This window comes from Garra rufa, chromosome 11 (genome assembly GCF_049309525.1).
Source record: "Garra rufa chromosome 11, GarRuf1.0, whole genome shotgun sequence".
NCBI lineage: Eukaryota > Metazoa > Chordata > Actinopteri > Cypriniformes > Cyprinidae > Garra > Garra rufa.
In genome coordinates, this window is record NC_133371.1 from 22,654,244 (window position 1) to 22,671,382 (window position 17,139).

The following is a 17,139-nucleotide window of genomic DNA, read 5'->3' on the forward strand; positions in this document are numbered from 1 at the left end:
GATGTTCCCTCCGCGCTGGCCAGGGACTTCAACAATAGCACGCTGCCCGATTATATTCCTTCCCCTCCTTCGTCTTTTTGTGAAGTTAAATCCAACCTCATCAATGAAGATGAACTGGTGCTCCACTGCAGCCACCTCTAGCTCAAGGACTCTCTGAAACACACATGACAATATCAGAAATAGACATGGGAGTGGTCACTATTGTAAAACACAATCATTGTGATTACAATACTGAAATATGTATACAGTAATTTATACAGTGTTGCAAGTATGCATTACAGTTTTTCTCAATTGCTAAAACACTATAACCAGTCTTTTGAGCTAAAATTTTAAAACTATAACGCCATTTTTGAAAAAGCACACCCATTTCCCTAAACTATAAACACTATTCCCTGCTTTGAAACATGAGTTCTATTTGGTGAACTGTTACTGCAAAACTCTACACACAAATCCCTACATTTCTCAGTGCTTACACCATGAGGTCCTTAAGAAAGCACAAGCATTCAATATTGTTCACTCAAGTCTGCAAAGTTTGAGCTCAATTAGCACACAATTACCCAAGTGGAAACACTAGGAGTCAAAATTTAGCACACACCAATCAGAAACTTCGATGGAGATAAAAGGATAAAAGTTTTTCTCAGTTACTTTGGTGCATTTCTCAGATCAGAAATTAAATATACATTTGTCTGCAGTTTCCTACATTAGCAGTTGCTATTGTCATGTTGCTCAAAATGTATTATATACTGTAGTTCTCTGTGCAATAGTCCTACCCCTCAAAACATCAAGTCATTAGCTCATCGTATAAATCATTACCTAAATGCAAAATTTTTGATCTAGTTGTCCTAAACTGTCAATCATATATTCTACACATTTCTATTAGACTTTTTGTAAATTTGCCATGAATTATTCAAGTGAATCTTGACTTTCACTAATGAAGATAATATAGATAAACCAATGATAAAGCAGTTCTCTGAAATAGATCAAAGGTACAGCTCATGAACCTTCAATTAGAACGCATATATAGACAGAGGACAACGCAGGAGTTACAAATTCTGACAGTGGACTTTCTTATTTTTATTTTCACCTTTGTGCCCACATTTCTTTTTTTTTTTCTCTGTTTCACAATGACGTTGTGTGCTTTTATTTTTTATTTTATTTTTTTGTCAGACCACTAGTACAAGTGTAACTGTGAATCCTATCCAGTCTTTTTCAATCAATATCCCACATACAGTAATGTGTAATTTTGAAGAGGAAGAGTAGGAGGTGAAAGAGGAAGAGGTGGAGAAGAAGGAGGGAGATGACGACAACAATATGGAAGAGACAGAGGAAGAGCAAGGGCAAGAAGACAAGCAGTCTCCTATATTTTAGTTGATGAGTGCCAGGGTTGGATCAGGCATGCAAGAGGATTTGACCCCTGCTGCCTGGCCAGGGCTAATTTAGCCTGTGATGCTGAAGAGGTTCTTTGGCCTGTCCCAGACCAAAGACAGGATGCTGCGCCGCGTCAGGAACGGAGATAGCGGTCGCCGCCGCGTCAGGAACGGAGATAGCGGTCGCTGCCGCCTTCCCGCGGAAGAGCGTCTCCGCCCCCGCCGCAAAGTAGGGGCGCATCTGCGCAGCCTCGGCCCTATAGGCGTCCATCTCCGCCAGGCAGGCGTAGATGTACTCGAAACGAGTGGCCGACGCCGCCTCGAAGGACATCCCCGCCGTCTCGGGAACAGAGCGGGTGGTCGCCGCCCCCAAGCGGGCGCACGCCACCGCCAAACACGGGGTCGCCGCCTCCCTGAAAAAATTCCTCCCCGCTGGACCCATCTTGGGAGTCTGCATTCTGTCACGTGAATAAGGATGAGGTCTGGGTACAAATGCAGAGAGGAAAAGAATATATTTAATAAACACAAACAAACACAACAAAAAGCCAACACAGCCAGAACTAAACAGAAACAGAAACAGAAACTGAATAAAGCTAGAAACAAGACCAATAGGCCAGGGAACCAGAGACACAGAAACAAACCAAACAAAAGACATAAGACAATGCAGACATGAATGCGGAGTGAGTAGTGGGATCTCTTATAGTCCAGATAGTGATTGTGAACAGGTGTGTGTGTAATCAGTGCAAATGACAAGACAAACGTGAACGATCAGGGGAGTGCAGTGCAAGGGGAACAGTGACCTCGAGAGGCTGAGGGAAGACCCACAGCCCCGATCATGACAGTTCTAGGGGCATAGCTTTGAGCGATATTTTTACAACACTAAGAATGCTCGACACACCATGAAACTTTGCTCGAAGTATCGCATGGGTCTCTACACATGAACTCGAGCATTGAGAACATTTTTTGTGTACACAGAGTTTACTAAAAAGAAAGTTTTTGAATAACTCACTTCCACTATTTGAGTTTCCGCTCGTGGCTGTCTTGCCAGTCAAGAGGTGTCGATCTCCGAATGCGAGGAGACTGCCCCACTGACAAGCTGCGTCTCAATTTTTGCAATTTTTTTTGACAGTGTTTTGGAATGTCAGTTTACAAATAGTACAATGGTTTATTTTTAAAGTACAATTTCAAGTTTGTGTACAACAAAGCAGCTCTACAGAGGATAATAGAGTGCATTAAGCTCTCAGTTGTATTAATCTTAAGTAAAACATACATAGTTTCACACTGCTCTGCACACTGAACAAAATGAACTGTCCATGAACTGGGCTTGATAACTTTTTTATCCATCGCCTCTGATGATTTCACATAATTCTTCAAGTATTTTTATGTGTGACATCATGCTGGCTCTGAACTCTAAATGTATTACTAGCTGAGCTTTAGGGCAATCCAGCTGAAAAAGCACATGATACTGCATCAGCACCAGCACCAGCATTGGGCTTTAGTCATTATTTGGTCTTAACTATTATGGAGACCTGTTGCCATATAATACACAAGAAGTAATCACTGCTTTGAGAAACATTTCCAGTAAAATGTATATGCAACATGCTAAACCTAGTCAAAGATTAGGGGTAAAGTTAAATAGCTATTATATTACAATATAATACAGGAATTGCAAAACTCTTTAAAGGTTCTGTGGAGACTACAAGGTTACTACCTTTGGTTGGAAGTCAAACAGTATCCTTTACCTAGAACTCAGGATTTGTTTGCCAAATTGTCATGTGGTCAGAGATTCACTAAACTGGAATTATCTCAAGCAAGTACCACTTGAGGAAAGCTTCAAACAATACCTGAACAATAATACAAAAAAGGGGTTAAATACTTATAACAGACTACCATATGGGGTGGCTAGCACACCTGAGATTTTTCAGAAAATCAGGGATCAGGTGCTGCAAGTTATGAATAACAAGGAAACACACTAACTACATGCGATGCAACACTGCAAAGTTTAAAAAGTTATAATATTTATAAATTAGATCATAAATGTGACCCTGGACCACAAAACCAGTCATAAGGTTAAATTTGACAAAACTGAGATGTATACATCATATGAAAGCTCAATAAATAAGCTTTCTATTGATGTGTGGTTTGTTATGATAGGACAATATTTGGCCGACATACATCTATTTGAAAATCTGGAATCTGAGGGTGCAAAAAAAATCAAAATACTGAGAAAATCACATTTAAAGTTGTCCAAATTAAGCTCTTAACAATGCATATTACTAATCAAAAATTACATTTTGATATATTTATAGTAGGAATTTTACAAAAAATCTTCATGGAACATTTTTACTTAATTTCCTAATGATTTTTGGCATAAAAGAAAAATCAATAATATTGACCCATACAATGTATTTTTGGCTATTGCTACAAATATACCCCAGCGACTGGTTTTGTGGTCCAGGGTCACAAATGTATCAATTTCTAGCGGGAGCCTGCCTACACATGCTTTGATTGGCTGTGATATTTAATTGATTCTGTTGCATTGCGTCTGTGGACACCCAAATTGCTTGTCGCATCATGTGTAGTTAGGACACGGTGTTAGAATGGACACAAGAGCAATCAATACTATGCAAAGTGTGTAAGTGGTGGTGCAACCTTTGCTGTGTTCATGCCATATCGTAATTACCATAATTTTGAGATGACAACACTTGATGTTATACTCGGAGTTGTTCATGTCCTTGAACTCTGAATTATGCATTTTCTATAACAACACTATCAACATTCATAAGCAGAAGGTTATGGGAAATGGTATCCGATAAGGAATAGTCTTAATGGTGATGGAGCCTTCTCATGGAGAGTAGCAGGAATAACAATGATTGGGTTTGTGACACCCCATAAGGGAAAAAAACGGATGCAACTGAAAAAACTCCTTGACCTTTCTTCAGCCAACTCTTTCTTGGCTCTGCTAAATTAATAATTTAGTTAATTCCAAACCTTTCCACCATCACCATCAAAGTAATCACCCACAAAATGAGTGATGGCAGTGAAAGACTTATCACTTCTGCCTGTAGAATGTTGACAAAAGGTTTTATCTGCATAGCAGCAGGAAATCCAATACAAAGGATCATAAAAAAAAAGAAAAAAAAAAAAGAAATACTGATGCCTTATCTGTCAGGTTTACACAAACCAGAAGACGGCGGAGTAAAATCAAATAGGTAAGTTTATTAACAAACAGGAAATGGAAATGGTAGGATATCGTAGCGTTGAACTCACAAACACATACTCAAAGGAGAACCAAGTCACTGATACAAAACTTTCCTTTGTTGAGCAGATGATCGATGAAGACGGGAATAGGAGACGAAGGATGACGGAGGTAATAAGGAACGAAGACGATGAAGGTAAGAAGCCGCTGTAAAAGCGGAGAGTCCAGCAGGTGATCACTACGAGAGCTCGTAGACGAGACCGGACGAAGAGTGAAGGTGAGTATGTCCTATTATGTGATGACGGTGATGAAGAGCTGGTGTATGAGATTAGTAATCAGGTGAAAGGGAACGAATAGGTGTCTGCGTGGGCTGATTGAAGGTGGAGCCAGGTGATTCCGTGACATTATCAAGGCTGCCTGTAACAAAGGGTGATTCTATCCAGTCCAGTAAAGTGTATAGACATATCTTATCTTGATGAACTTCCTGTCACTGCAAAAGAAATTGCATATGAAACAAAGATAGGCCCCATTCTGTGAAAGGATTCAAGTCTTATTTTTCCAAGAGGTTTGAATTGTCTGTTGAAGATGATTGCTTTCTTTGGGGGTATAGGGTAGAAATCAGTGCTTAATTTGTAAATTGTAAGGACCTGGAACAAAGCTAGAGGTAACGGAGCATTCATGCAATCACATTGGTGGACCAACTTAAGTGATTAACAGAGTGCATCAGTATGAGGTATGTATGGTGATGATGGGGTATTGTCTGTATATTGCATAGTCTTAGTTTTCCCAAAGTTTTTTTTTCCCAAAGATTACTTCAGTAATTTGAAAAATGTGTTATTCAGCTGTATTGCGTCTTCACACCAGTGTGTCTCGTCTGCACTATGCACTGCTGCACGCTTAACACGTAGATGTGTGGCAAGCGTGATCATAATAGAAGCTTTTTCATTAAATAAGTGCACACTATAGGTCAGCACGAATGTCTTTCATTGGCGCGTGTGAAGGGGGGTTTGCCAAATTAAGTGCCATGTTTGATTTTGAAGGTGCTAGATCTAGATCAGGCTTGTTCTGGCACAAATTAATCCCTGGTAGTCATCATTTGATAGAAATGACAGAAAAGGTTATTGGCAGAGCTTCATGAGAGTCATTGGGGTATGGTCAAAATTAATTTTTTTGGTGGCCTGCCCTGGATGTAAATATTGAAAATGTAGTCAATCAGTGTGAGGCATGTCAAAAACTGCATAGTATACCATGACCTGTTCCTGTACATGCTTGGAAATTGGCATCAAGTCCTAAGGAGAGAATTCACCTAGATTTTTACAGATGATTATAAGCATATATTTCTGGTGGTGATGGATGCTTGTACTTATGCTTGTTCCTATGAAAACCACGTCAGCACACACCATAGAAGTGTTGAGGAACTTGTTTGCATCCTATAGTCTTCCACAGGATGTTGTAACAGATGAGGGACCCCAATTACCGTCCAGAGAATTTGAACAATTCCTAAAACTGAATGGGGTCAAGCACACTAAATCACCAGCCCATCATCCTGCATCAAATGGATTGACAAGCACTTGCAAATACAGGACGATGGTGCACAGAACAATTCATCACTGTCTTGCTGATTTTTTGTTCACCCCCCATAGAACTACTGGCAAGACACCATGCAGTAAAAAGAGCAGTCTGTACATTGTTTTAACTTATTTTGTTTAACTCCTCTGTAAAGTTTGACACACCCCATCATTTACTGGTGGTCAAAAGCTTCTAGAAAATAAATGAAAAGGGAGGAAAGGAATGGAGGAGTAGTACTATTTTAAAAAGTGCTGGGTCCAGTAACGTATCTGGATGGTGTGAATAGAAACTATGTATAGGGACATGTGAATCACATTTTGAGTAATGTATAACAGAAGTGTAAATCAAGATGTTCCTTACGAAGGAGGAAACTGGGACTGTGATCCAGGTCATGGCGCACAGAGCTAAAACTGAGGCAGAGTTGGACACTGGAACACAACCAATGTCATCAGTAACTGAAACTGTTCCTGTAAACCAGACGTGCCCAAATCTGTTCTGGAGATCATACTACAGACTTTAGTTCCAGCCCTGGTCCAACACAGCAGTCTGTAATTATCACGTGCTACTAAAAAGATTTGAACAGGGTTGGAGCTGAACTTTGTAGGATGCCATTATGTTAGAATGTGCACTGCAGAGGTTAATTTTGTAAGAAAAAAGGTGAGTAAAAAAAAAAAAAAGCAAAAAAAAAAAAAAAAAGGTGTGTGTACTACCAGTCCATCAACACGTTCTTGTAATTTGGAGGGGAAGAGCGAGTGTTTTGCAGCTACCTGTTGAACATGCTGGATCTAGAGAGGTGATGCAATCTTCTGGGGTACAAGTGTAATGCTGGTTATAGTTCTAAAAATTAACTCTTTTTTTTTTTTGCTTCAGTTTCTGTGCTGTGTTTCAGTAAAACCTCTAAATGAAGCAGGTTAATTTTACACCCAATTAAACTCAATAAACCCAGTGTCACCAAATAGTCATGTTCTTGTAGCTTAAGGGCTTTATCGTTGTTCTAAATCCCACACTTAGTCCTGGGTTCACACTAGTAATCTAGAAATTTTTTAAGACAATTTAAAACCTAATGTTATTAAAATCTATTCCAGAGCAGGTGGTGCCAAACTTGTAGACTGTGAAACAATGCAATGTTTATACTGATTCACACTGGACCAGCAGATGCATACCAATCCATCAATAGACCAATTACAGTATGTCGCTTCTCAGCAGCCATGCAGCAGAGGCTGGGCTTCAGCATTACAGAGGTAGCCTCTGACCTGAATTAAAATGTCACTAGACTATTAATCAATACATACACATTTCTATTTGTGCCATGTATGTATAAATTCAAATACCATGAAACTTTTGGAAAAGTTGTAAACAATTAAATTCATTAATTGATTAAATCAATTAATTAAAAACACAGACATAAAAGGACAAAACATTTATTTGTTGATCATTGATGTGACCCTTCTTCTGCTTCTCTGTTTGGAACTATTTTGACAATATTGTGTCATATTAGCTTTAATACCTTTAATAGTGAAAGAGGAGAATTTGAGTAAAGGCTTTACTAAAAATATGTCAGTGAAAATGTACTGATGTGAGCTTGGTTATAGAATGTAGTTGTCACTGATGTAAACAATAAAAAAAAAAAATATGAAAAAATATTAATAATAAAATAACTCATTTTGGTATTATCCAGAGTGGCGTGTTTACCCACCACACAAAGTGATTTTTCCCAAGGGGGAAACGCCCCCAGAGCAATTTCTCGCACAGTCCGGGAGATTCAGATGGATACGCGATCGCGAATTCCCCCCCCCCCCCCCCCCCCTAACGTAAACAGGCCCCTGGTTAGGTCATAAAGGACCTTCTTTACTGTTCTTCTGAAGAGAAAGAGGCCCCCACATCTCAAATGGCCTTTGGGTGAGTAAATGAACAGCATACTTTTTTTTTGGTGAATTATCACTTCAATCTCACTCTTGAGCTGTTATAAATTAAATCCGCTATGATTTAAACTGATTTTATCTATGGCATAGTGATGTCACAGTGAGTTTACTTGACAAAATCTTTATATTTTGCTCTGAGAAACAATGCATGCTTCTGTTGTTAAATACGTGGGGAATGCAAGAAAACCCCCAATTACATCAAATACAGTTTATGACCTCATGCTAGGAATGTGATTGCCTAACTGAGATGCAATGCAAAATTCCCTGTGAGATCAGCTTTGGTGATCAGAGCAATAATAGTCTATGTGATTATTGTGAAAGAAGAGAAATAAGGCCTTTTCACTTTGGCACTTTCTTTGATTTTTTTGTTGTAAAGAATTAAATTACAATGATCAACATAGAAGGACTGTTTAATGTAAAAAAAAAAAAAAAAAGAGAGAGAAAAAAAAGAAAGCTAAATAAAGACTATTGTTTGGGACTGACAACCACATTTATTTACAGTTCACACAGTGTACAATAATGGCTGTATGAACAAACAACCAAAGCCTTATTCTAGTTGTGAATTTCACTTAACTGTAGACTTGTGCTGACAGTGACTTTTGTGGTGTAAACACATTCTAAGGGTGTGTTCACACTTGTCATGTTTGGTTCAATTAAAACAAACTCTGGTGTGAATGCTCTGTTAGCGTGGTTCATTGTTCATTGCGGTTCAAATGAAATATGAATGCAACATGGACCAAATACCTGTACTTATACAGTGGGGAAAATAATTGTTTGATCCCCTGCTGATTTTGTATGTTTGCCCACAAGAAATTATCAGTCTACAACTTTAATGGTAGGTTTATTTCAAGAGTAAGTGACAGAACAACAAAAAAAAAAAAAAAAAAAAAAAAAAAAAAAATCCAGAAAAACGCATATCTAAAAATTTGATTTGCATTTTAATGAGTAAAATAAGTATTTGACCCCTTTGCAAAACATGGCTTAGTACTTTGTGGCAAAACCCTTGTTAGCAATCACAGAGGTCAGACATCTCTAGCTGTTGGCTACCAGGTTTGCACACATCTCAGGAGGGATTTTGTCCCACTCCTCTTTGCAGATCCTCTCCAAGTCATTAAAGGGGTCATCAGATGCCCATTTTTTCACATGTTCATATGATTCTCTGAAAAGTCTTTAATATAATTTAGTTAAAAATTCTCAATAGTAGTGTAAAAAAACATCCTTTTACCTTGTCAAAATCAGCTCTGCAAAAACTCAGCTCATTTTAAGACATGGCCCCTTTAAATGCCACCGAGCTCTGCTCGCCCCGCCCCTCTCTGGGATTACGAGACATAAAATGTTTACTTTAGCCACATTTTGCCGTATTTAGCTGCGTTTAGCGGTGAAACTTGCCAACAAGCACATTTTTAAGAAAGGCCATCCACAAAGATGCATAAAAAATCTTTATATGCACTTCTGCTGTGGGTAAAGCTGCATAAGGAATGATTCGCATGAGCATAAAGGCATATGCAGACCGGGATCGTGCTTAACTTTTAAAAGTGTTTTAACGTATTCCTCTGCATCTTCAGTAAATGATGACTGCTGTGTTCATCATTATATTCAACAACAGAACAACCCAATTGCTCAATTACAGTCTTCGTCTGCACCTGAGTCGACACAATGGCGATGTATTTGAACTATTTCAGCTCGGTGAGGGTGGGTCTAAGGTAAGGTGCTCATGTCAATCAACTGTGTTTCGTCACAACGACAAGAAGCTGAGAATGATCTGATTTAAAAAAAAAAAGGGGAAATTACTTTTAAATATAAAAAAAATACCACTGGATCTATTTTTATCATTGTAGGGTGGTTGTGTAAATAAACTACCAACACACATTAATGAGCAAAAAACATGCAAAAGTTAGTTTTGCATCCGATGACCCCTTTTAAGGTTTTGAGGCTGAAGTTTGGCAACTCGAACCTTCAGCTCCCTCCACAGATGTTCTATGGGATTAAAATCTAGAGACTGGCTATATTGTCATACTGGAATACCCATCCACGACCCATATTCAATGCTATGGCTGGCTTTATTGTTGTCCTGTCCCCTTAGCAGAAATGTTGATGCCAAAGTGCTCGATTTTAGTCTCCTCTGAATCATTCAAATGTTCACTGGCAAACTTCAGATGGCCCGTAAATGTGCTCTCGTAACAGACTGTTATCTGAATGTAATTTGTTAGTGGCAGATTGTAAGACATTTGTATTACACAAGCTTACTTCATTAGCTAACTTTTTAACTTAAATGTACATTTGAATTTCTATATTTTTGTCTTGTGGGGGATTAATGTGAGGTCTACATTTCAAGGTTACGGTTAGCTAAGAGCTCATACAGAACAAAAACATGCAGTGTTCATGCTGCATTAATCTGATTTGAACAGGTGCCAGCCAAGTAGGAAATAATACAAATTAAGCTGTTGCTAACACAGGTGCTTCAAAGGCAAAGTGTAATATCCAAACAAGAAATACATTCTGCAAGACTTACTTGTATAAAACCTGGTGTCTTCTTAATAAAATCTTTAAAACAGAGGCTCAGACTTGGGATGACTGCCTTGCGGTATGGAGTTCTTCTTCAGCAGGGGTTATACAGACAGTAAATATTGTCGAAATAATCAAGAAAAACTAGGAGGAGAGAAGAGGGAATATGGAAAAATAGAGTAAGAGAACTAAGGAGCAGTACAAGCCCTGTCCTATGTTTGAATGACTGTTTATGCACTATTTGCAAATTTGATAATCATACGGAAATTTCTTACGAATAAATTTTAATTTTAATACTAATAATACCTTATTTTAAATTTTTTCACTTGTGTTTTGTACGGCTGTTATTCACTCAAAAAAGATCCTTTGGGATAAATGCTTCTGCCACTAGATAAATGTAAATAAAATTTTGGGGTTTGTCTACAGATGTCACCCCTGGACTGTTTGTGTTCGTTTTTTCCCCAATGTGCTCTGAGGGACCCAGTTTTTGCACAGATTGTCTAACTATAGGGAGATGAGAGGGTCTGTATTACTATTGGAGAAAGCGTAACGGCTAACATGTCCTATAATAACCAATCACATTACAGTCTTGATGTCATTGAATTTCAGTCAGAGTTGTGCAACACTCAATCACCGTTTGCGTATACTATTGGAATGAATGAGAAGTGACGTAAGCTGAATCCCACCTGTTGCGAATAGTTAGTGACTCCTTTTTTATGGTAAACTCTAAAAATATCAAAAAGTATCCAAAAGTATTATATAGCGTAAAATATGTTGAAGATAGTCTGTCGATTCATAAAATGATAAGCCATTTCCTCTAAAAAGCTGTTTATTCAGCATAGTACAGCTCCTCCATTGACATCCATTAAAAAAAAACAAAAAAAAACAACAACAACAACAAAAAAAAAAACAGGTCTCCTTTCCCACATACTGCCAGACTGGAAGCGTTAGATTTAGTTAGATTAGCTTTTTTGGCTAATGGTTGCAGGCTTGCCTTCTAGTGGCTTTGGTTTCTGTTTCTTGTTAATCATGTAATTTAAGTCAAGTCAAACACCTTTATTTATATATCGCATTTAACTACTGGTTGTGTCAAAGCAACTTCACAGTATTAAACAGGACAATAGTGTGTCAATAATGCAGTATTTTAAACATTCGATTTTCAGTTAATCATTGAATACAGTAATGTCATCATCCAACTAGTTCACTAAATAGTGAAGTGTCCACAACTAAAAAACATTGGGAGAAACCAGGCTCAGCCAAGGGGGCAGTTCTCCTCTGGCCAGACGAAACCATCAGTTTGTCCCAATGTCAGATTTCCCGGGGTCTTGTGCCGCTGGCCATCTAGATGTCAAGGTCTTCACTGATGATCTGTCTCTGGAGCTCATCCAGTTGGCATTTAGGGCTATAGAGGTCATCTCTAGGTGCTAATCCGCAATCTGAGCCGGGTATGGACTAGATCCGGGGGACAGATTTTGATATTCTAGGTATCATCAAATTGCCAGAGTTTTGAGAACGCAGCAGTCCATACTGGTATAAGAGCTCCCTTAAGTACTGAGGAGCTAAACCATTGAGGGCTTTATAAGTATTTAACAAGATTTTAAAATCTATATTATGTTTAATAGGGAGCTAGTGTAGTGTTGACAGAACCAGGTTAATATGGTCATACTTTCTGGTTCTAGTAAGAACTCTAGCTGCTGCACTTTGGACCAGCTGGGGTTTGTTTTTTAGGCGTGCAGAACAACCAACCAATATAGCATTACAATAAGGTCCCATTTTACATTAAGTGGCCTTAACTACTATGTACATACATTTAAATTAATGATTTGGTACAATGTACTTATTGTGTACACATGTGTTTTTACATTGTACTTATATTTTGTTAAAAACCTATATGTAATTACATTTGTAATAAATTTATGTAATTACCACTGTTGACCCATCCATCCAACCCACACTTAAACCTACCCTTACTACCAAACCTGTCCCTAACCTTACCCATATCCCACCTTAATAAAAGCAAAAGTGTTTTGCAATGCAATATGACCACATTAAGTACATTGTACTTATTTTTAATGTAAGTACATAATAGTAAGGGCCACCTAATATAAAGTGTCACTTAATAATCTATCCTTGAGGTCATGAACGCATTAATTAACCTTTCGGCATTTGACATTGAGAGCATAGGTCGTAATTTTTTATATGTTTTTGAGATGGAAAATGTGGTTTTGCAAATGCTAGAAATGTGGCTTTCGATGAAAATATTGCTATCAAATAGCACATCTAGGTTTCTAACTGATGACGAAGAATTAAAAGAGGGGCCATCAAGTATTAGACAGTGTTTTAGGTTATTACATGTGGAAGTTTTAGGTCCAATAATTAACACCTCTGTTTTTTTCAGAATTTAGCAGTAGAAATGACTCGTCATCCAGTTTATTTATATCAACTATGCATTCCATTAGTTTTTCAAATTGGTATGTTTCGCCAGGCCACAAATAAATATAGAGCTGAGTATCATCAACATTACAGTGAAAGCAAACACTAAGTTTCCTCATATCTCCCAAGGGTAACATGTAAAGTGTAAAAAGTAATTGCCCTAGTACTGAGCCTTGAGGTACTCCATACTGCACTTGTGATTGATATGATACCTCTTCACTTACTGCCATGAATTGATGGCGGTCAGAAAAGTATGATTTGAACCATGCCAATGCATTTCCACCAATGCCAACATAATTTTCAAGTCTATTCAAAAGAATGTTGTGGCCAATAGTGTCAAATGCAGATCAAATCACTTTTATTGTCACATCACCACAGCACCTGTGCCTAGGTGAGTGAAATTCTTGGGAGCGTGCTCCAGACAGTGCAGGGACAAGTAACATATTACAGGTGTCACAGGGAGGGTCAGAGACGTGCGGATCCATTTGCAGCCTTTATTTCAAACAAACAAACACAAAGGGGCAGGCAGAAATCGTCGTCAAAACAGGCAGAAAGGTCGGGGCTGGCAGCGAGAATCAAAACACGGGAAGGAGTCCAGGAATCAAAAACACAGGAAATCAAACACGGGAATAAACGCTCGGAAATAATGACCAGAAGGAACAATAAGACTTCGCAGAGTGGCTGTGTGTGTGTGAAGCTTAAATGCAGTCAGTGTGATGAGGTGCAGCTGTGAGCAGTAATCAGTAAAGTGAGAGCAGGTGAATGCAGTGATTAGTGCAGTGGCTTGTGGGGAATGAAGTCCATGATGTGTGGTGCAAGAGTTCATGATGACAGGATAGACCAGATACGTGACAACAGGTTTATACAGAGTGACAATGTGCAATATATGCATACATACATACATACATACTCAGTACACACAGTGTACAATTAGACATATTTACAGTTAGCAATACAAGTACAAGTTGAGCTGTATTGTCAAGAGATGTGAAAAAGAGGTATTTTTTACATTAAATTGTGCAGAAAAGAGATTGGGGAGCGCAGCACATATTGCAAAAGATTGTAGTGCAATGATAAACATCGTTGTATCTTATGAATGTGTATGGCCCACTCACCTGTGTGTAGCACACTTAGATTCCACTTAGGAAGATTGTCAACAGTGCAAAGGTGCAGTGGATTATAGACTGGATATGCAAAATGACATGGGTGTGCATTGGATGGTATTCAATGTAACAGATATATTATTGAGTGCAATGTGTGCATAAAGTCCAGTATTAAAGGGCAGTGCGTGGCATACAATATAGTGGGAGTATGGTGTAAGGTGTATTAATTCTGATTTTTCATTAGCCTGATAGCCGTAGGGAAAAACTGTGTAGAATGTTCTGAGGATGCTACCTTCCTCAGCTGTCTTCTTTAGCATTGCATCTGTGTGAGCAGACCATGTGAGATCCTCACTGATGTGAACACAGAGGAACTTAAAGCTGTTAACCCACTCCACAGGTGTCTCATTGATGATGATGGGTGTGTGTTCTCTGTTCTGTCTCCTGAAATCCACCACCAGCTTCTTGGTCTTGTCGATGTTGAGTGAAAGGTGGTTCTCCTGACACCATTTGGTCAGGATGCTCACCTCCTCTCTGTAGGCAGTCTCATCATTGTCAGTGATCAGGCCTATCACCGTTGTTTCGTCAGTGAATTTGACGTTGGAGCTGTGTGTGGCTGTACAGTCAACGCAGCCCTGAGGGGCACCAGTGTTGAGGGTCAGCAGGGATGAAGTATTGCTGCCCATTCTGACCACCTGGCTTCTGCCTGTCAGGAAGTCCAGGATCCAGCTGCACAGAGATCTGTTAAGTCCTAGAGCCTGTAGCTTCATGACAAGTGTGGCAGGCACTTTGGTATTGAAAGCTGAGCTGTAGTCCACAAACAGCAGTCTCACATAGGTGTTTTTATTTTCCAGGTGTTGGAGAGAGCAGTGTGTAGGGTGCAATAGCAATAGCATCATCTGTAGAACGGTTGCTATGATAAGCAAATTGTAGCGGGTCCAGTGAGTCAGGCAGCACAGAGCAGATGTAGTCTCTGATGAGTCTCTCAAAACACTTGCTGAAAATGGGTGTCAGAGCAATGGGTCTCCAGTCATTCAAGCATGTGATTTTATTTTTTTAGGTATTGGCACAATGTTGGATTTTTTTAAAGCACGAGGGAACCAAAGACAGAGTGAGGGAAAGTTTGAAAATATCTGTGAAAACCCCAGCTAGATGAAATAGGCTCTAACACACATGTTGTTGGTTTAGATGATTTAACAAGTTTAAACAATTCTCCCTCTCCTATAGTAGAGAATGAGTGGAATTGTTCCTCAGGAGATCTATAGCACACTATATGATGCAATACTGTAGCTGACAGCTGCATGGTTACAGTTTTATCTCTAATAGTATCGATCTTGGAAAGTAAAGTAGTTCATAAAGTCATTACTGCTGTGCTGTTGGAAAATGTCAACGCCTGTTGGTGCTTTATTTTTCTTTAATTTAGCCACTGTACTGAATAAATACCTAGGGTGTAGGGCTGCAACTAACGACTATTTTAATAGTCGACTAGTCACCGACTATTGAAACGATTAGTCGACTAATCGAATAATTATTACATTTTTCTAAGATTTAGCATGAGATTGCTTTAATTATGTGGAAAATGATAGTAAACACAAGAAAGAAGGGGGTACTTCAATGAAAAATGCATATTTTATTGAACTTTGCTGCTGATAGGCCGATTCATACTAAAGGTAAATAAAAATGCCCTGTCTAAACCAATTAGGCACAGTGCTCAGTCAGTATAGACATAAATGCATAAATAAAGAAACTCTATCATTTTTTAAAGGACAGGCACATTTGTTTTATAAGAAAAATAAATTAAAATCAAGTAAACATTTTCTTCCTGTAAACCAGGGGAAGGCACATTAGCAGCAATAAAACAGTAAACAAAAATATTAAGTGCATTTTGTGAGATACATTCAGTAGTCAATCTGTTGCAAAAGAACTTTACAACTCGTCTCAACATTATGAAATCTAACAGTTTTCGTCTGAACTTAAGTTGTAAACATGGACTGTGTGATACTAGCAGGACACAAACCTGTCATGGTGGACAGACCAAGTTTAAAATCAACATGAGGCTCAGGCTATGTCGTTCAGTTTATTCATATTAAGGAAAGTCAGCATATCCACATGGTCTCGTGTGAGACTTGCTCTCTTCTGGGAGCAGGTATTTCCTGCTGCTGAGAAGATTCGCTCTGCAGGGTGGATGTTACAGGAATGCACAGAAGAGATCTTGCTAGGTTTGACAGTGTGGGAAAACACCCCTCATTTTTGCTCCACCAGCTGAGAGGGTCTTCTTTTTTGGCCATTGGTGGCTCTGTGAAGAACATCTGAACTTCCCTCCTCACCAATTGGATTTTTTTGTCCTCCTGGGTTGCCTCCTCTTCCTCACTCAGAATGTCAGTGTCAGACTGAAACAGGTTATCCAGCGCTGACTTTCCCCCTGGGATATGACCCCTCTTCTTCTGCTGTAGCTCCTCAAGGTCATAATGTAGCCCAGTCTTGGCCTTTGCTTCTTTGATAGCAAGAACTTCAACTGTACTTTGCACCCTTGTGCCATCTTCAGGTGAGATAAACTTCAGCTTTCTGAATCTTGGGTCGATGGCAGCTGCAAGAACAAGTGAGTTGTCTCTCTTTGCAGACACAGTGTTAAGATTCTCCCATCTCTCACTTATTCCTTTTCCTGCAATGGCTTGAAAGGCTTTTCCTGAGGTTGTCTCAAACTGGGTTTGCTGTATGGACCGTTGCAGCCCTTTGACCAGATGTGGAAGACATGAAGCAGTAGCACACTCCTGCACACTGAGGAAAACGGTAGCACATTCAAAAGGCCTAACCCTTGCACCAGCTCTTCAAGTAGTACTGCTCTGCTTTCAGGTCAAAGTAGCGCTTGCCTCTTGGTGTTACCTCAGGGTCTGAAAGAGTTGCAGTGACTGGCCAGCGCTGCTCCAGGAGTCTTGCTACCATCTAATATTCCATCGCGTACTGATGTCCTGGATCAGCTTGTGCTCTGTGGTGTTTATTTGCTGCTGCTTCTTCTTCAGTTTTGAATTTGCCAGCTCACTTCT